The sequence below is a fragment of the Pongo pygmaeus genome, chromosome 13, assembly GCF_028885625.2.
Source record: "Pongo pygmaeus isolate AG05252 chromosome 13, NHGRI_mPonPyg2-v2.0_pri, whole genome shotgun sequence".
In the NCBI taxonomy this organism is placed as follows: domain Eukaryota; kingdom Metazoa; phylum Chordata; class Mammalia; order Primates; family Hominidae; genus Pongo; species Pongo pygmaeus.
Genome location: NC_072386.2, coordinates 109,712,405 through 109,726,345, shown reverse-complemented (window position 1 = coordinate 109,726,345; position 13,941 = coordinate 109,712,405).

Below are 13,941 nucleotides of genomic sequence, written 5' to 3'. Positions count from 1 at the left end.
TTATGTATCTTATCTGATTGCATCTTTATAGTGTTATTATATGTCCCCTTATCGTGCGTATTTCCTAAAATCTGAAAGCTATGTCTAGAGGATTGATTAGATTCAGGTTAGTAGATAGTAATGGGGACTTCCTATTGCATTCCAGGGACACACGGTCTGGTGGCCACTCTTTAAGTCACATTAAGGCTGACTAGTGGGTTGTGAATTATTTTCCCCTCTATATTGAGATCTCCTTTGGGCTGGGTCAGTACCTAATATATTCCTGAAAGTTAAACACCTTGCTTTTTGCCTGGCAGAGAGGAGGCACTGAATCAATAATAATGGAGGGAAGAAAAGAAGAAATGGCAAGTGGAAAACAAAAGTTTGAAAAGGAGGAAGGAAGGAAAAAGGGAAGGAAGGAGGGAAGAAATGAAGGGAAAAAGGAAGAAAATGATGAAAACTAGAAGGAAGGAAGATAGGGAGGAGAAAAGGATGAAGGAATGGGTTAAGGAAATGATATGGATGATCTTTTTTACTAGATGGAGTTTCTTAAGACTAGGGTAATTTTCCTGTTCATCTTTGTATCTCTAGTCCTTACCAAAGAGTAGTAATTATAAAAATAATAATAATAAATCCAACAAAAACACATTATCATGAGGTCATTCTTGTTTGCAAACATTTCATTTCATTCACAATTCACAGAAACTTTTAAAATTGAATACTTTTTCTAAACCATTATTTTTTCAGATGAATAAAATGAGGACCTAAGAAATGAAGTCACGTGCTCCTGGTCATTAAAATGCCAGAATCAGAATTTATTTATTTTTTTCCTGCGAGTCTCCATAATATCTTCTTGGGCTCAAAAGGCAGATAATGTTTGTTGAATGAGTGAATGAAGTTATAACTCAAGTGACTGGAACATAGTAATGGCTTATATAATGTCAGCCAATCTCATCATTAATTTTCTACTCATTTTTAGGGTCTTTATAAAAGGCCTCCTTCTCAGTAAGACCTCCCATGTTACCAGCATATATGGATCCTGCAACTGTTCATACTCATAACTTATTCACTAAATAGTTCATACATTTCTGTCTTGTCTTTTAGACTCAGTGAAAAGCACCTTGTGTGCAGAAACAGCATCTGAAAGGTTGTTATGTCTGTCACTGTTTTAACTCCAGTGCCAGCTAAACAGTAGGCACTCTATAAATGCCTCTGGATGGATTGGTTGAAGTTTAATCTGGAAGCAGCTCTGTGCAGAAGGAACATGAGATTGACTGGCGAAGGCTCCAATTCTGGCTCAATTACTGGCTGTACAGGATGAGGGGGCCACAGGAAAGCCAATTAAGTTCTCCGTGCTTTGACTTCCCAACTATAAAATTGAAACGATAGTCTCTATCCCCATAACTCTCAGGTGTATGGTGAGGTTCAAATAGGATAATACAAACTGTAAATTTCAGCGGCGATACAAGGTTTTATTATCCCAGTTACATTATAACCCTCTCTGTCTACTTGCTACATATTACCACCTTCTCACTTAGGTGAACACTCAATATTCACCAAATGATTTTACCTAAATCAATAATATAAACAAAGAAAACAAGATGATCTAGTAAAAGAGGCTCAGGAAATTGACTCTCAGAGTGTATGTACAGTATTCTCTTGGAAAGGGAGGCTGATATAATATGCCACTAACTCTCTAAGTCAGAGAAGAATTTACCAGAAAGCTTGCAAGTAAATGCATTTTCCACAATTCACTCTAGCACAGCAATTCTCGGGAGATAACACCATTAATACTCCATTTCAAATTAAAAAACATATGCTTTTTCCTCTTTAAGAAAAAAAGCAAGGGAACATGTCCCATTTTCTTCCCTTTACAAAAACAAAAGCTTTTAAAATGATAAAAATTGCCTCTGCTTGATAAAACAGCCATCTGTATCTGATTTAGTTAAGCATTATTCCTGTATCTTTTTGTATTATTATTATTGCTGGTTGGGGAAAAATGCATACATACAAAGAGAGGTCTTTGGAAAGGTCACACTATTTCTAGTTCAGTCATCCCTGAAACTTCACCTCACCTTCAGATTGACCTTAAAATTGAATCCTAATCCTCAGTAGAAAAATTTGAAATAAAGCTTGAGAAAACGGTGCTCATTTTTTATATAGGATGTCTTACCTTCTCCCTCCCACACTTTTACGATGTTGGTGAAGAGATGAAGAAACTTTAGAATAAAGAATCCCTATTGCATTTGGCATTTATACGACCCTCTATTATTGTAATCATTTTTATTAGTTACTTCTCATGTCAGCTCTGGGAGACAGATTGGATAAGCTTAGTATTCAGAGTGGGTGAATTCCCCATATGCTGTTAACTCCAGAATGATGGTCATAAACACCAAATGGCATGCCACATGAAGCAAGCACAGGGCAGGTTTTCCAAATATGCAATTAAGATAAGGGGAGATGCCATCTCCTATACAAATGCTACAACAGCTTCAGAATTAATCTCACGGAAATAATTCCTTTGAGTTTAGAACAAAGAGAGCATGAGAGAAGGTTTATTGATAATGCCCTTAAATGGGCTGCATTGATATTACCAGCTGAACTCTGAAGATAAAGTAGCTGTGAGAAATGGGGCTGGGTGTGGTTTTGAATGTACATGTTTATGCTTTGATTAAGAGGTGGAAATGGTATTACATCAGATGAAGAATTAGAAAATCTGAAGACACGGATTCTGGTGCCCTGCTCTGCAACCTACACACTTCATGACTCAAATCCTGTTTCTTATATTTTTGTCTTCTGTAGAATGGGCATAGTGACTCTAGCATGTCAGCATGTAAAAAGTGGTCTTGTCAAAACAGGGCAACCTAGATAAGCAGAGTTATCAGAGCATTCTAAGCAGAATGAGCAAAGACACAGAGGGGAACAGTCTCTATGTATCTGATGCAAGAGGCTCAGTGTAATGCCATCTGATAGAGCAGTGGGATCTAAGATGAGACCAGATCATGGAAGAGTGGGGACACTGTGCCAGGAATTGTGCACAATGAGCCGAGAAGCTGTGGCTTGGTTGCTTTTCCTTATAGTTCTTGGTTGGTTTGTATGTTTATTTTTTAGCAAAGAAGTGAAATGTTAAGTCTTTCAGGAAAAAAAAAAAATTAATCCAATTAAGTAAAATGGATTGGTAGAGGAAGAAAAAAGGCAGGGAGGTCAGTTAAGAGACTTTTGAAAAATTTGGTTCAAATCAGGGCAATTGGAAAAGGAATGGAAGGCAGTGGAGAGTTGCAAGGAACAGAGTTGGGATTCTGCACGCAGCCCTTTCTGCATGACAGATCTATACAGGCAGGATGTGATATCCGTTATAATTTCCTCCGCTGGGCTGTCCTTCGCCATTAGGAGATGACCCCTCTGATGATGGTGACTGTGTTGTGTGCAGCTGTGGCTGAAGAAAGTAACTTGAGGGAGCAGGATTTATCACACAAGTCAGAAGGCAGCCTTGTAGAGATGAGTCTGTAAGGAAGAGCAGGCGTTTGCTCCCCTGACCTCTCTTTTCTTTCAGAGCTCTCCCAACCTCCTCTCACTTCATGTGCCCAGGATCCCTGTCTTCATAACGATAGAATCCTAGATGGTTAGAGCTCTGAGGGATGGACTCATAAAAGAAGAGTGACATACATATTGGCAGGTGTTGGACTAGAAGATAGTGAATTTCGAGAGGCAGGATGTTAGGTTCAAATTGTGTTTCTGTGGCATCCCCATAGTTTGCTGTACTATAATGTATATGTACTATACATTATATATGTTATATATGTGCATATATATAACATATAGTGTACATGTACTATAATGCATAAATGCATTAGTTTCTGAGCTTAGGCAAAGATAAATCATCTCTTAGCCTCTGTTTCCTCACTTGTAAAGTGGATATACAAATGCTTAAATTACATGTATTATTGTAGATTAAATGAGATAATGCATGTAAAACATTGAACACAGTGCCCTATGAACACAGTGTTTATGGAATGAAAGCCAAGAAAAAAAGGTAACTATTCTTTTTTTTTTTTTTTTTTTTTGAGACAGAGTCTCAGTCTGTCACCCAGGCTGGAGTGCAGTGGCATGATCTCCGTTCACTGCAATCTCCGCCTCCTGGGTTCAAGCATTTCTCCTGCCTCAGCCTCCTGAATAGCTGGGACTACAGGCATGCACCAGCACGCCCAGCTAATTTTTGTATTTTTAGTACAGATGGGGTTTCACCTTGTTGGCCAGGATGGTCTTGATCTCCTGACCTTGTGATCCACCTGCCTCAGCTTCCCAAAGTGCTGGGATTACAGGCATGAGCCACTGCACCCAGTCGAAAGAAAGGTAACTATTCTAATGAGTAGGATTAATATTGCTTGCTATGAATGTCACATTTCCCCCTCTCATTTTCTTTTCTCTCTCCATTTTCCTCTCTTTCTCTCAATGCCAGTGAATATCCCCAAACAGGTTGCTCTCCTCAGAGAGCACCTTTTGGGATACTGAAAAGGCATCATATTGGAGACTAGCATGGTTAGTATGAAGCAAAAACAGGATGATATTTAGATGACATGCAGCCAGTGCACACTCTACATTCTGACATTTTTGAAGCAAACATCAACAAGACCTGTTACTGTGCAATAGTCTTGGCATACTATGATAATGAACTTGTAAGTAAAATGGACATTTTAAAATAAAACTTACAACTTAAAAAGTTTAGTTTTTAAAGGAGAAAATCAGTCAAGAGAGGGATTGTTAATTATGGTGGACATCGTGATTGATTCTCAAATGTTCAAGTTTATTGGTCCTATCCAGTGGTTCTCAACCCAGGGACAACTTTACCCCCAAGAGAACATATGGTAATGTTTGGAGATTTTTTTTTTTCATAACTGGGGAGGAGTGCTATTGTCATCTAGCAAGCTAGGGATAATGCTTCTTCAATGTTCAGAATAGCATCCCCAGGACCAAGAATTGATTGGTTCCTAAATGTCAATAGTGCCATGGTTGAGAAATCTTGGTTTTAGTAAATCATGCTGACTCTTCTCTCTTTACCATTGATGGATTCAGGAATCCAACAAGCCAATGAGTGTATCTCATTGTGTTGGTACCTCTTATTCATCGAAAGGTAGGCACACATCAAAAATAGGCTAAAGGAAGAAGCACATTTCAAGATTAGGAATTTTGTTCCCTGCTCAGTGTACACAGAGAAAAACAACATCGCATTTGCCCCGTGTCCTGAACTTTAGGAAGTTAGTCTGAGATTAAAGTTTATATTTCAAAAGTAATAGAGAGGAGGGACGGAAAAGATTCCACTTCTTGAAGACACTGAATCTATTTGCATGGAAGTCTACCCTACATTCAGAAATTTCATAATGTGAATAATAAATACCATCATTGCATAAGTTGGTTTACATTGGAGCTTTTCTTTTTTACTTGCAAACGTAATTATACCAACTAACATTCTGCACAGGTGATCTCATACTTTTCCAGGAGTTTTGTCTCCTTCTATGGTTTCCTGCTTGGAGTGCAATAATTTCCAAGCAATATACTCCTCCAGTACAATGCTTTGGCCCACCAGTTGGTACACAATTCTCCTTCTTTCTATTTCTCATTAATAGAGTTGAGACCAGATAGGATTCTATTTTTTTTTTTTTTTTTTTTTTTTTTACACGGAATCTTGCTCTGTCACCCAGGCTAGAGTGCAGTGGCACGATCTCAGCTCCCTGCAAGCTCCACCTCCTGGGTTCACACCATTCTCCTGCCTCAACCTCCTGAGTAGCTGTGACTACAGGCACCCGTCACCACGCCCAGCTAATTTTTTGTATTTTTGAGCAGAGATGGGGTTTCACCATGTTAGCCAGGATGGTCTCGATCTCCTGACCTTGTGATCCACCCGCCTCGACCTCCCAAAGTGCTGGGATTACAGGCAGGAGCCACCACGCCCGGCCAGGATTCTTAAAAAAAGAAAGAAGAGAAAAATACTTTAAAAGAAAGAAGCAAAATAAAACTGAGGAGAGGAAAAAGGGAAGTTTTAAAATGAAAGTTAAGTTACAAAGTCTCTAGCCCCAATGACTATCACAATTCAACTCAATTCAAAAAGCATCAAGCATCTATTCAGAAACACTGAGAAATTCTGTAGAGGCTGAGGATATATTGGTCAGAAAAGGCAGAAATTTTTTTCCACAAGGAGTCCAGTATCTTGTGTGTATGGGAGTAGATCAATAAGGAGTTATGAGAGTATGGTGGGATGGGCTCAGTAAGAGCACAGGGCATAAGGAAGATAGCCACCCAGAGGAAGGAGTGATGTAGCTGATCACTTTGCTGATTTCTTTCTTTGCATCTCCTAATCTATTTCAAAGTTAACAATTCAATGTTACAATTAACTGCATAGAATTATCTCCCAGCCACCGTGATCCCTTTATGATCAAGATCACTAAAGATAAATTCTCCACCCATCTACCATTCATCCTTTTGGTTGCTTTCTGGTTTGAGAGACACTATACACCATGAAACCCTGAATGACTGTGCCTTTCAGGGAAGAACATGCATACAACACCACACAGGCGAGGAGGGATAATCAGTCCAAGCATGCTTTACATTAATTACAATATGATTCAAAACAATAAGTGATTATGCAATGCAACAAAAAGTTGTTGAAATAACAAAACTTACACAAATGCAGATGTAGGGGAATCATCCTTTCATAAACCCATACTAGGGACACAATGTAGAAATGCGAAGAGAGGTGAACAAAAAAATATGTTTCTAAGGAAGAATCAATAGGACTTAATGACATGAGGAATAAAGTAGGGAGTGGAGTGGAAATGCATCCAGCATTTGAATACCAGATTAACTGGAGAATGATTGTTTCACTCACTAAGGACAGGCTTGGGGGAGAGGTTAGGAAGAGAAGATGGTTTAGGAAAGTACTAAATAATTTATCTTGGTCATATTGCTTCATATCTACTAGGATTGCAGCCTACTGTTGTCACATTCCAGGACTAATTAAAGGAAGAGCCTGGGAACAGATGTAAGGAAGGAAACTTAAGAAAAAAAGAAAGAATAAAAACAAGTTTTTTCCAAACTCTGTCTACCAGTGGTCAAAGATATCGTGAGTTGATATGTCTCTTCTGTTTCCCATCCCTCCCATTTCTGTCAAGCACAAAAAATAGACCAATTTGTCACTGTGTCTGCATAATGTTGGGTATGTGCATACTGTTCTCTTCCTTTAGCAGAGGTCACTGAAAAGAGTGTCTCTAAGATTGTCTGAAGGAAAACAAATGAGCAAGCCCAGAGATTGGAGGCAAGGTGCTCTGCTGCAGCAGGGGAAATGCAGAAATGATGACTTTTGGAAAATTGCACTGGGTTTATCCAACACAGGACTGTTTTAATCACTGCACCAGGGGACCTGCTTCAAGGACGGATGGATAATGCATGATTCAGAAGGCTGATAGGGAGCTAGTGTGCATCCTCAAACGTCTTGAGCAGACCATTAAGCGAGCAAACATCCTTGGACATCTGCTTGGGGGCATGGGGCTCAGAGTTTCAGAGGAGACCTCAAGGTTTCCCGGTGGGCTCAAAGGAGCACTTGGGGAGGCAGACAGACTGTAGCAGTACTCTGGAGAGAGAGGAAGCATGTTCTGCTAAGTTCAATCAGGTCTTAACATTCCCCAGATCCACAGACAGTAACTGGAAGACAAATGATTGATAGGCAGATGAACAGACACTCTGACAGATACGTTGACCTTGTTATACTCTCATCTCCTAACTTCCCAAACCTTTCTTATGGAACTGATACAGGTGTCAAGGATTTAGGGAGGCACAAGGGAATGTGAGTGGGGGCTTATATCTACTGTCAACCTTGTGATTTTAAAGAAACAGAGAGAGCTGCGACATTGATTATCCAGGTTTATATCCTAGCTTTATTACGAATTACTTGGCAACCTTGAAGAGATCTCTTAACCTCTCTGGTTCTTCTCTTGTAAGTGGAATAAGTGTTCCTATCTGATGGCACTTGCAAACCTAAAAGGTTATACAAATCTTTGTTGCTATTACAATTATTATTTTTTAAATTTTTAGTGTTATTTTCTGATGAAGGAATTGCTTTCTGACTGTGGAAATGTCATATCACTTCCCTGGATGTTAATTTTCTTATATGATAAATTAAGTAGCACCTTGATTAATAACATAAACAATAATAATAATGATATTTAAGGAGCTCTTAATATGTGCAAAAATTATTCTAAACATGATACAGGCTCACTATACAGGCTACTTTGGGAATGTTGGAGATTTTGCACCAGACCGTTGCAATAAACTAAATACCACAATAAAGTATGTTACACAAAGTCTTATTTCTCAGTACATATAAATGTTGTGTTTACACTCTAGTTCAGTAAGTGTACAACAGCATTATGTCTAAAAAAACCAAAGTACATACCTTAAGTAAAGATGCTTTATTGCTAAAAATGCTAACAATCATCTGAACCTTTAGCAAGTTATAATCTTTTTACTATTGGAAGTCTTGCCTTGATGTTGATGCATGCTGACTGATCAAACTTTTCTTCTGCAGCTTCCTCACCTCTCTCATCCTTCACAGGCTTGAAGAGAGTTAGGGCCTTGCTCTGGATTAGGCTTTGGCTTAAGGGAATGTTGTAGCTGTTTGATCTTCTATCGAGACCACTAAAACTTTCTCCATATCGACAATAATGCTGTTTTGCTTTCTTATCATTCATATGTTCTCTGGAGTAGCACGTTTAGTGTACTTCAATAACTTTTTCTTTGCATTTGCAACTTGGCCAACTGTTTGATGCAAAAGGCATAGCTGTTGGCCTCTCTTCACTTTCAACATGCCTTCCTCACTAAGCTTAATCATTTCTAGTTTTGATTTAAAGTGAGGGACAAGCAACTCTTCCTTTCACTTGAACAATTAAGAGCCATTGTAAGATTATCGATTGGCCTAATTTCAATATTGTTTTGTCTCAATGAACAAGGAGGCCCAAGGAGAGGGAGAGAGATGGGGGAAGGGGTGATCGGGGGGCAGTCAAAACATATACATTTATCAATTAAGTTCGCTGTCTTATATGGGCATGGTTTGTGGGGCCCCAAAACAATTACAATAGTAACATCAAAGATCACGGATCACCATAACAGATATAATAATAATGAAAAGGTTCAAAATATCATGAGAATTACAAAACTGTGGCACAGAGCCTCAAATGGAGCACATGCTATGGGGAAAGTGGTGACACTAGATACACTTGCTTCACGCGAAGTTGCCATAAACTTGCAATTCAAGAAAAACACAGTATCTTCAAAGTGCACTAAAGCAAAGCACAATAAAACAAGTAATGCCTATAAATGAATTTACTAAAAAATAAGCTTATGCTATAGGTAACATTATTATCTATCTTTTGAATTTGAGAAAAATGAGGCACAAAGAGGCTGAGTTTCTTACCTCAAGGCACACAGTTTGCAGAACTGGGATATTATTTTAGACATTTTAACTTCAGGGCCACCTATCTAACCTCTTTAGTACCTTGTCTAATGTGTTAATCCATTTATGTGTTACTGTAAAAGAATGCCTGAGACTGGACAATTTATAAAGAAAAGAGTTTTAATTGCTCACAGTTCTGCAAAATGTGTAGGAAGCATGGCATTGGCATCTGCTTCTAGTGAAGCCTCAGGAGTTTACAATCATGGCGGAAGGTGAAGGTGGAACCAGTGTATCACATAGTGAGAGCAGGAGCAAGAGAGAGAGAGAGAAGGGAAGTTCCAGATTCTTTTCAACAACCAGATATTACGTGAGCTAACCAAGTGAGAACTCACTTATCACCAAGAGGATGGTGCTAAGCCATTCGTGAAAAATCTACCCCCATGATCCAATACCTCCCACTAAGCCCCAACTCCGACATTGGGAGTTGCATTTCAACATGATATTTGGAGGCATAAAACATCTAAGCCATATCATTCCACCACTGGCCCCCCAGATTTTATGTTCTTCTCATATTTCAAAATACAATCATGCCTTTGCAATAGTCTCCCAAAGTCTTAACTCATTCCAGCATTAACTCAAAAGTCCCAAGTCCCAAGTCTGATGCACAAAGTTTTATCTGGAGATGAGTTCTTTCAACCTATAAACCTGTGAGATTTAAAAAATGAGTTATTTACTCCTGAGATACAATGGCAGTACAGATATTAGGTAGACATTCTCATTCCAAAAGGAAGAAATTAGACCAAAGAAAAGAGCTACAGGTACCACGCAAGTCTGAAACTTAGTAGGACAGTCGTTAAATCTTAAAGCTCCAAAATAATCTCCTTGGACTCTGACCCACATCCAGGGCACACTGGCATGAGGGATAGGCTCCCAAGGCCTTGGGCAGTTCTACCCTGTGGCCTTGCTGGATGCAGCCCACATGGCCGGTTTGATGGGTTGGAGTTCAGTGCCTGCACCTTTTTCTAGGCTAAGGATCCAAGCTGCCACTGGCTCTACCATTCTTGGGTCTGGAGGGTGGCAACCCCCTTCTCAGAGCTCCAGTAGGCAGTTCCCTGGTGGGAACTCTGTGTGGGGGCTCTAACCTCTAGTAGAGGCTCTCTGTGAAAACTCCACCCCTGCAGTAGGCTTCTGCCTGGCACGCAGGCTTTCCCAGATATCCTCTGAAATCTAGGTGGAAGCCACTAAGCTTCCTTCACTCTTACTTTTTGTGTACTCGCAGGCTTAATACCACATGGAAGCTGCCAAGGTTTATGGCTTGTGGCCTCAAAGCAGTGTCCCAAGCTGTACCTAGGCCCCATTGAGGCAAGGCTGGACCTGGAGTGGCTGGGGTGCAGGGAGCAATGTCCTGAAGCTGAGGAGGGAAGCAAGACCCTGGGCCTGGCCCCTGAAATCATTCTCTTCTCCAGGCTTTCTGGGTGTGTGATGGGAGGGGCTGTCTCAAAGACTTTTTTTATTTTTTTTTATTTGAGACAGTGTCTTGCTTTGTCACCCAGGCTGGAGTGCAGTGGAATGATCATGACTCACTGTACTCTCAATGTTCTGGGCTCAAGTTATCCTTCCACCTTAGCCCCTCAAGTAGCTGGGACCATAGGTTCAGGCCACTGTGCCTGCTTATATTTTATTTTTTATTTTTTTGTAGAGATGGGGTCTCCCTATGTTGCCCAGGCTGGTCTCAAACTCCTGGGTTCAAGCAATCCTCCTATCTCAGCCTCCCAAAAGGGTAAGCAACCAAGCCCAGCCCCAAAGACTTCTGAAATGCCTTCCAGGCCTTTTCCCCATTGTCTTGGATATTAGCACTTGGCTTCCTTTCAGTTACGGTAATCTCTTTAGCAAGTGGTTGTTTTGTAGCCTGCTTAGATTCTTTCTCTACTACTTGTCCAGGTTACAGATTTTCTAAACTTTTATCCTCTGCTTTCCTTTTAAATATAAGTTCCAACTTCAAGTCATTTCTTGGCTCTTGTATCTGATTATAGGCTGTTAGAAGCGCTGCTTAGAAATTTCTTCTGCCAGATACCCTGTTATCACTCTTAAGTTCAACCTTCCACAGATAACAAGGGCACAATGAAGCCAAGTTCTTTGCTAGGGCTTAACACAGGTGATCGCTACTCCAGTTCCCAGTAACATCCTCATTTTCTTCTAATATCTTGTCAGTCTGGCTTTCACTGCCCATATTTCTAGCAACATTTTGGTTGCAACCATTTTACCAGCTCTAAGAAGTACCAAACTTCTCTCTGTCTCTCTTCCAGTCTCTAAAGTTTGGAACTTATTAGAGACTGAGAGAGAGAGATGGTGGGGGAACTTCTTAGAGACTGAGAAGGATAGAGACACAGAGAGAGAGAAAGTGAGAGAGAGAAATAAGTGGAGATGCTAGGCTTTTAAGCAAACTACTAACTGAGCGAGAATTCACTTATCACCAAGGGGATGGTGCTAAGCCATTTGTGAGGGATCAACCCCCGTGATCCAATCACCTCCAACCAGGCTCCACTTTCAACATTTGGAATTACATTTCAACATGAGATTCAGAGAGGAAAAACAGCCAAATCATATTATCTAACAATACATGACATGAGAATAACACAGGGTCAGAAATGGCTTCTTTACTGGTCTCTGTTTTGGTCTCATGGATATATCTTCCTCTCCAAACATGTCTTATAATTAACCTTAGAACAGAAATCCCTGATAGCACTAGCAGCTTCTCTTGGTGTGTAGATCTGAAAGACTAGAAGGGGAATTACTTTAATACAGGTAATGAAAACAGCATTTTTAGAGAATCTTTTGAGGAGGGAGCTGTAGAGTCATGGAATGTATCAAAGATGGAAGAGGCAAAATAATCCACTTTTCTCCATTTCTAGGTGGTGAAACTGATAGAGAGACAGGGAATCTGGCCCAAACTTCTGCTAGTTAGAAAGTAGCAGAATAGGGACTGGAATTCTGCTGATTCCTAAGCCAATTCTCTTTCTCTTACATCATATGCCAAGCATTGAACTCAGACCTCAGTACAGTATTGAGTCCTTGCTATGATCTTTTATGTGCATAAGATTAAAACATTATTGTCAAAATACTAGTTTATTTTCATTTACAGACTGAAAAAATTGACTTTGAATAACGTGGAATATCTCTGTTGAAGCAAACACTTGGTTAATTGCTTAGTACATGATTGGGTGCACAGCAGGTATTTAATCAATACTTCTCAAATTAGACTGAATGTCTTGTACGGCAGACACACAGCTCTTCCATCTGTCTTTAAATTGTTCCTTTCATCTCAAGTCCTTAGCTGAGTTTATACTTCAAGGACATAATTTATCCTCATAATTTGTGAATCAGCAAATGGATCATACTTTATGTGATGAGCAACTTGAATTTAAAAAGACAATATTGAGGTCCTAATGCCATGCCATTGAAAGAGGGCCTGAGCACAATTCCTGTCTCACAGTAACTCTCCATAAATATTACCTATAGTATTGTTATTGTGAGAGCCCATAATACACTATAGAGATAAATGGTGACTAACAAAGTTTTGCCATTTTCTCCAGGAAGCCCCAAATAATGGGGATATTGCCACATTAACAAATACTTATAATACAATTATTATTGGTGAGATGACAGATAAATGTAAAAGACATGTGGTTGTTAAAAGGGAGTAATTAATTATTCAATGTTCTTAAAGGCAAGCTCAAAGTGGACCTCATAGAGAGGAGATGTTGAATGGGGTCTTGATGGGTGAGTGGGAGCAAGGAAAGCTACTCTAGTAAAATCAAATCACAATGGGAGACCACAGGGCTCAGATCATGAAGAACCTTCATGGAACTGAAAATAGACCATCAGTCATTGAGCAGAAGTACGTGCATGTCTGTGTTGGAGCAGTGTCGGGCAGAGATGAGGCTCCAAGGTAGGAAGGGGCTGACTCCTTTATGCCAGATTCAGAAATTTGAGTTATAGACTGAATGTAACAGGGAACCTGTGTAAGGTTTTAAATGGGAGAGCAACATGATCAAATTTCCATCTTAGAAAGATGACAAATAGCAGCATAGATACTAGGAAGCAAGGAAGCAGTTGCAGAGAAGAGGGAATTATCTGGGAGGCTTTTGAAACAACATAGAAAAGATTATGGAGGCCTGAATACTTGGATTTTGTTGAGAGGCAGACAGAAATTTAAGAAACTAACTTGTCGAGCCTTGGTAAGAGATTGAATGTAGAAGCTGAGGGGGTGTGGGTGGAGCTTACTTCCCATGGTGTGATGAAACATGTACCTTAACAGACTCCTCCTCTCTCTAGTGAGCTCACATTCTTTCCAGCACAGGTATTCAAATTCCCCTCCTTTGCAAGAACTAAAATGTAAAAGATGTTTGCTCTCTTTCCAGAGCCAGCTATGAGTGAGGATGCTGGCAAAAATCTCCCTCCTGCACCTCTCAACCCTGTTGTGTTTATCATTCGAGCTATTTGTCTTTGTTGAGTGAACA